We start from the raw sequence: 8,250 nt of genomic DNA on the forward strand, positions 1-8,250 counted from the left end.
TGTCTCCTGGAGGCATGTATTGGTTGGGTTTTGTTTTTGATCCATTCTTCAACTCTGTGACTTTTATTGGTGAGCTCAGTCCATTCTCATTTAGGGTGATAATTGAAATATGAGGTCTTCTTATAGCCATTTTTTCTTTTGCTTTCTGGTAGCTTGGTGTTTCCATTGCTTCCTTGTCCTTGTGTTTCTGTTTTGTTTATTTAGGCTCAGTTTTGTGGGTTTTCCCTCTGGTCCTTTTTGTTTTGTTATATAGTTCATTTCTGAATCTTCAGTGTGTGGTTACCATTACAAATATGTAAAGGTTATATCTATCTATATCTATATCTATCTATATATCTCTGTATATCTATATCTATATCTACATATATCTACATATATATCTATATCTATCTCTATATCTACATATATATACATATGTATATATATACATATGTATCTCTATATCTACATATATATACATATGTATATATGTAGATATAGAGATAAATATCTAAATATATGTATATATATGTAGATATAGAGATAGATATAGATATACACAGTCATCCATTTTCTTCTGAGTGTGCCTTATCTCCATTCCCCTTTGCGAATTTGAATATTTGAATTCTCTCTTTTCAGTCATCATTGTCTCAATTTGTCCCTATGTATGCTGAATGTTCATTACTATATTGCTATAGCAATTCTCTTATTATTATTTTAAGCTTATAATGCCCTCTTCTTAATAAGTATTGCACTCTTCTGCTTCTATTTGCCTGATAGTCACCTTACTCCTAATTCTGTACTTTTTTTTTTTGTCATTTTGTTTTAGGTGAGCTGACTCCTTTCAGTATTTCCCGTAGTGCAGACCTTGTAGTGGAGAATTTCCTCAATTTTTGTATGTCTGCAAAGGTCTTAATTTCTCCTTCATATCTAAAGGAGAGCTTAGCTGGATACATTATTCTAGGTTGGTAGTTCCTTTCACTTAATAGTTTGCATATTTGATGCCATTTCTTTCTGGCTTGTAAGGTTTGTGCTAAGAAGTCTGATGATAACCTAATAGGTTTTCCTTTATAAGTTACCATTTTCTTCTCTCTGGCTGCCCTGAGAATTCTCTTTTTCGTTGATTTTTGGTAACTTTAATACAATGTGTCTTAGTAAAGGCCTTTTGGGTTGAGATCATTGGGTGTTCTCTTGGCTTCTTGAATTCCAAGCTCCAGCTCATTTCTTAGATTTGGGAAATTCTTGTCCAGTATATGTTTAAAAATGCTTTCTAGTACCTGCTCCTTTTCCTTGCCTTTGATAATGCCCATTATTTTTATGTTTCCTCTTCTGATGGTATCAGCTAGTTCTTGTATTTCTCTTTCATTATTTTTCATTCTTCGGTTTCTCTCTTCTTTCTTCTGATTTATTTCTGTCTTTCTTTCTTCTGATAGAATTCTGTCTTTGATATCACTGATCCTTTTCTCTATTTGGTCGACACTATTTCCCAGGCTTGCTGTTTCATTTTTCAATTCTTGCAGTTTGTGTGTGTGTGTTTTTTTTTGTTTTTTTGTTTTTTTGTTTTTATCTCCAGAAGATCTATTTGGTTCTTTTTGAGAGTTTCAATCTCCTTGCTAAGGAACTCATTCTGCTCATCTATTTATTTTTTCAATTCCTGAAATTGTTGATATGACTCATTTTGGATCTCACTGAGTTTTTTCAGAAGTATCGTCCTATATTCTCTGTCATTTAAGTAACATATTTCTGTCTGTAAGCTTATTTTCTTGTGATTTTTCTCTTTCTTTCTGAGATGACTTGTCACCTTGGTTGTTCATGGTGTTTAATGGACTATTTCTCCACCTGGGCATTAATGGAAGTGTGTTCTGCTTTTATTCCAGAAAGGAGATTTATTATATAAAAGTCTCTCTTTAGCCTGTTGCAAAGAAGTTACTTTTCTTTTGGTTTCCAATAGATGGCCTCTAAGCCTCTTGGATCTCTGCTTTATATAAAGCCTAATAATGCCTTTTTTAAAAAAAAAAAAATAGATGTTTAGTCATGCTCACTACCCTCAGTCTCAGTCCCTGTCAGTGTTAGCGACAGTTTCGGTAACATTTGCTCAGATTCCCCTGGGGCTCTGCAGTGATCGGTCTGGGAGGGTATTGTGGAAGGGGCCCTCTGGGTTGAGGGATTGGGCTGCAGCTCAGTCTCAGTTTTGTAGTCGTGGCTGGTAAAAATCAACTGTTATTTCTCTGTTGTCCCTGCTTCTCTGCTCTCTGTCCTGATTACTGAGCTCTGCCACCAGTTGTGTGGAGCTCACAGCTCTCCCAGGTGGTCTGTTCAGGGAATTTACTGTGCCCTCTCACCTCTCCCTGCTCTGGCAGGGAGCTCCAGCTGCTAGAGGCCACTTCTTTGTTTCTCCCACTGTATCTCCTGACTCTCTGGAGTTATAACCTGTGGTAGCTCTTATTTGCAGATCCCACACTCAGATATGCTGGTGTGTAATTTGAGTGTTTTTTTGTGAGTTTTAGATGTTCTGCTTATTGTTGTTTCAAGGGGAGAGATCTGGGGACGTCTCTCACTCTGCCATGTTTCTCCAAACTCATCAGGACAGACATTTTAATACCACAAAGAATTGGGCTGACACTTAAATGACATCATAGGTTGAACCATTTATCTAAATTCAGTCTCTCTCTCTTTCTCTCTCTCTTTCTTTGTAAATCCTTTTACATAGTTTCATTTTCGCTTAGAGGAGAAGGCCTTTTTAATTTCTGAGGCAGTCTCTAATAGTTTTTTTTTTTCCAGTCATTCTGCCTATTATTATATCCAGCTTTTTCTTATCGTGTGCACAAAAGATTAATTTAAAAGTATCAAAGGATCTTCATATTAGCATCTCAGTTATAAGTGAGAGGCTGACTGTGGTGGGCCTTGGCCCTGGAGGCACAATTATCCATGTTAATTCTGAGATCTGTAGATGTGAACAAATTCTAGGGACAACAGCCTTTCCTGTGCACCTCTCATAATAAGCTCAAAGTGGTAAATCTTCTAGGACTGCTTTACATCTTAGAGGAAAATTTTCCTAGGCAACTCCACAAAGATTCTTTTCTTAGTCACTTGAGATTACCCAAGCAAAGGCCCGTGAGAGCTTACCAGATGCCATTGGAACTGCGATGCTATCTAAGTCACAAGCCCCTCTCTTGAGGGTAAACTCATTCCAGGGTGCCTCGCCCTTCTCTCCAGGGGTCCTTGCTGGCTTCTCCAGGATCGCCTGTGCTACAAAACTTGATGACTCCTTGTGTCTATCTTCACCCCCCTGGATTCAGGGATCTGAACAACTGTCATCACTCTATTGACTATTCAGGTTTGGGAAGCAAGTGTCCTTTTGATTCTGAAGCTAAATGGAGTTCATTTTCTTATTTAACCAGCAAAGATTTTGTTCTAACTTTCAGTAAACAATCCAATTAAAAAGCTGAAATTAATATCAACAATTCATTTTTCCCCCTTTCCCTGGGTTATCTTAACTCTTATCCAGCTTGAGGATTTTCTATGAGCAGCTCAAATAAAGTCATTACCTGCTACTTAAAGCAAGGAGGCTTAGAATTCTGAGAAATATCTAATCCACCTTCACCTGATGCAAAGCGGGAAGCTGGTGAGGCACAGTGGGTCCTTGCTTGTACCTAGAACCAGGTCTGGGTCTGCAGGGTGGTCTTGGGTGGGCTTCTTCAGAATCCTGCTGATTACAGGAAGTAAATGTTGATGTAAGAAACATCCAAACCTGTAGAGAACTTTTTAAGAGTTTGAGCCCATCTAATGGCATATGCTCGGGAGCAAGATCTCAAATGCTCCCATTCTACTGGAGAGTTGATATACCTCTGAGGTAAAGCTCTGAAGGTGTATTGCTGGCCTGCCAGGTGAAAATAAACTACTCTGGTGAGCCTTACGGACAGGTATAGAGAAAAAGGCATTTGCCAGATCAGTAGTTGCATACCAGGTACCTAGGGATGTGTTAATTTGCTCAAGCAATGAAAACACATCTGTACAGCAGCTCCATTTGGAGTCACCATTTGTTAAGGTTGTATAATCCACTCTCATTCTCCAAGACTCATCTGTTTTCTGCACAAGCCAAACAGGAGAGTCAAAAGGGGATTTGGTGGGAATCAACACCCCTTCGTCTTTCAAGTCCTTGACAGTGGCACTGATCTTTGCAGTCGCTCCAGGAATGTGGTTTTGCTTTTGGTTTACTATTTTCCTAGATAGAGGCAGATCTAATGATTTCCATTGGCCTTTCCAACCACAACAGCCCTCGCTCCATTGGTCAGAAAACCACTGTGGGGATTCTGCCAGCAGCTAAGTATGTCTATTCCAATTATGCATTCTGAAACTGGGGAAATACCCACAGGATGAGTTTGGGAATACATTGAACCAATGATGAGATGGACCTGAGCTAAAACACCATTTGATTACCTGACTTCCATAAGCCCTTACTCTGATTAGAGGGCTACAATGACATTTGTGTCTCCTGGAATCAGTGCCTGTTCACAGCCAGTGTCCAGGAGTCCCTAGAAGGTGTGATTATTTCCTTTTCCCTCAGTTTATCCTGGTAAAAGGCCATAAATCCCTTTAGAGAAGGCTGGAAGAAAGATTAATGGTATAATTTCTTGGCAGTTTACTGGAGTCCTTCTTTAAGAGGAATCAGACTCTGCTTTATTCAAGAGGTTCTCGGTCTATTAACTGGCTTAAGCCTGAGAATTGATTGGAAGCTGTGACTCTCTATTTTTATGATCTGAGTTAGACTTCTAGTCACCTGACCTAGAACTTTTCTGCTTTTACAGATCAAGTAATTATTTATGAGACTTCCTATTAATTTCACTTCTAGGAACACTGTGCTTAACTAGCTAATGCCATAGTAAGTCAGACTATTCTGATTGCTACTTTGGTGTTGTGAAATCAGAAAAAAAAATAGTCCTTCACAGCTTAAAGATGCAAGCCATGAATTCAACGGAAATTAATTCTGCAAAAAACCCTGTGAGCCTGGAAGAGGACTCAAATGGAATCCCAGCCCTGGCTGGTACCATGATTACAGACTTGTGAGACCCTGATCAGAGTTGCAGCTATGCTGTGCTGATCTCCCGAAGCATGGAAACTATGAAATAATAAATATTTTTGTTTCGACCTGCCAAGTTTGTGGTAATTTGTTATGCTGCTTGGAAAACTATGAGAATATAGACATAATGAGAAGAAAAAGCAGGGATGTTTACATGCTAAATGCAATAATCACAGCAACCTGCTACTCACAAATTTCTCAGTGCTTTAAAAATACCAATCACATGCTATTAAAGTGGTAGAAGTTAATTTATAAATGAGATTTTTCAACACTGGTGTGCTAGTTTGGACAAAAAAAATACTCTTTCCTTGAAAAGTTTCCATTTCTTCCTTGTAAAAGAAGAAGTTTAACTATATGTGAATAAAGAATTTTATTAAAAGTCAGTCAAAGTGACATTCAGCTATAAAATGTGTAGACAAGCCATTACTAACATACTAGAGCTTAAGGAATATTGTACCTCTGAGCCCTTCTTGAGGAATCCATTGTAGAATAAGTTTCAGACAACCAAAATGACTAGAGAGACACTGACACAAGGAATAGTGGTAAGCATTAAATATATAGTTATTTCTAGAATACTTAATTGAAGGTTAAAAGAGACAGTATAGAATGCTACCCACTGTCAATATGCTCTGATATTGTAGGTATAGAACAACTCCTTTTCATGATAAAAAACAAATTAGAAACAGAAGGAAACTTACTCATCTCATAAAGGACAACTATGAAAAACCTGCATCTAACACCATACTTAATGTTGAAAGACTAAATGTTTTTCCCCTAAGATAAGAACAAGACAAGAAAGTTCTTCCTCACCACATTTATTCAATATTTACTGAAAGTTACAGATAGGACAATTAAACAAGAAAATAAAATAAAAATTGTCCAGACTAGAAAGAAAAAAGGAAAAACTATATCTTTTTGCATATGACATAATCTTATATGTAAAAAATCCTAAGGAATCCATTGAAAAACTATTAGAACTGATAAACAAATTTAGCTAGTTTGCAGGACACAAGATCAATATACAAAAATCCACTATAGTGATGTCAGGAAAGACAGCAAAGTAGGAAGCTCCAGGAATCCATCCCTCCACTGAACCAACAATCAAATTGGCAGGAACTGTATGATGCAACTACTTAGTAATTTGGATATAGTAGAACACTAGCAACATCCAGAAGAGTGATGAAGAGGCTGGTAAATTTTGTCAGTTTTAGCTTTGGTGAAATTGGGGTCTACCAGTCCCTATTCCCCAACTCCAGAACAAACAGCTATCGGTATGGCAGCCCACATTCCTGATGTAGCGTGCTAAAGCCAGAGTGGGCAATAAGGACTTTTTCTTTCAAAATTCAGGGTTGTAGTTTCTGACTGCTTTTTTTTTTTTTTTTTAAGTCAGTGAGTGGCAGGCATGGAGGTTGACTATAGTTTCAAACCCTATGGGATGAAGTGCCTCCCAGACATGAGAGAACTTCAACAGTCAGGATATATTTTTTAAAAATATCTTTTGGGAGCCAAATATTTAATTTTTGTCAGGTGGCTGACTGTAGAAAAAGTAGAATGAAAACTTCAGTGAACACACACAACAAAGAATACACACTTTGCAGTAATAGTATGGAAAATCCACAAAAAAATGGCCCTAGCCATCAATGAACAAAACCCTGCAATTCTTAATGAGTGGGAGAATCAAATTTCCAGAGTTACCTCAACATGATGCTCAGAATGCCCATGGTCCATTCCCAGGAAATGAAAAATTTGACAAAAACCATATCTGGGAAGCCCAGATATTGGAATTATTAGTCACAGATGTTACATCAACTATCTTAAATGTGTTTAATGAAATGAAGAAAATCATGGACAAAGAACTAAAGGAAATCCATGAGATGATGTCTTAAAATATCAATAGATATCAATAAGGAGATGAAAATTATAAAAAGTAACCAAAAAGAAATTCTGGAGCTGAAAGTTACAATAACTGATATGTATAAAAAAAAAACTCACTAGAGGGAACCAACAGTTGATCTGAGCAAATAAAAGAAAAGATTAGTAAACTTAAAGATCAGATATTAAAAAATTATCCAATCTGAGGAGCAGAAAAGAAAAAGAATAAAGAAAAGTGAATAAAGTCTAAGGGACCTGTGGGACACCATCAAGCAGACCAACCTAGGCATTATAAGAGTATCAGAAAGAGAAGAGGAAAAAGACACCAGAAAAATACTTGAAGAAATAATGGCCAAAAACGTCCCAAATATGATGAAATACATGAATATACATATCCCAAAAGCTCAAAGAACTCCAAACAGGATAAACTTAAAGAGATCTATATCAAGATATATTATAGTCAATTTGTTGAAATTCAAAGACAAAGAGAATGTTGAAAGCTGCAAGAGAGATATGACTCCTCTTGTATAAAGGGTCTTCAATAAGGTTAACAGCAGATTTCTACAGAGGCCATGAAGACCAAAGGCAGTGGAATAACATTCTTTTATTTTCCTTTTTTTAAAAAAAATTTTAATTAGTTTCAAGTATACAGTAACTTGGTTACACATATATATTGTTAGTAAAATGATCCCCTCAATTGCTCCCTCCCTCCCCTGACCTCCACCTAGCCAATGTATTAATGCTAATTGCATTCCCTATGCCATGCTCTCCATCCCCATAACCATCTATCAGCTACTAATTTATACTTTTTCAACCCTTCACCCAATTCTCCCAGTCCTCCAAACCCTCCTCCTCTCTGTCTGTCACCAAACTGTCCACTATATTTATGAGTCTGTTTTTTATTAATTTCTTCTTTTCATTCCTTAGATTCTGCATATAGTGAAATCATATAGTGGGCATCTTTCTCTGCCTGACTTAAATAACTTCTAGGTCCATCAAAGCAATATCTTTTTCCATCCCCTTCCTTTTCATATGTACGGGTCTTGTTTTCCTATTCTTTCAGCCACTCTGTCTTTTGGTAGGAGCACTTAATTCTTTTCCATTTAAGGTACTTATTGACAGGAATGTAGTTGTCACCATTTTTTTATTCCTGCTTTTGATACATGTTTTTTCTTCTTAAAGAAGTCCCTCCAACATTTCCTGTAATACTAGCTTAGTGGTGATAAATTCCTTTAGCTTATTTTTGTCTGAGAAGCTCTTTATCTGTCCTTCAACTCTAAATGATAGCTTTGCTGGATAAATTATTCTTGGTTGTAGAT

Source organism: Pteropus vampyrus, unplaced genomic scaffold, assembly GCF_000151845.1.
Source record: "Pteropus vampyrus isolate Shadow unplaced genomic scaffold, Pvam_2.0 Scaffold87, whole genome shotgun sequence".
In the NCBI taxonomy this organism is placed as follows: Eukaryota; Metazoa; Chordata; class Mammalia; order Chiroptera; family Pteropodidae; genus Pteropus; species Pteropus vampyrus.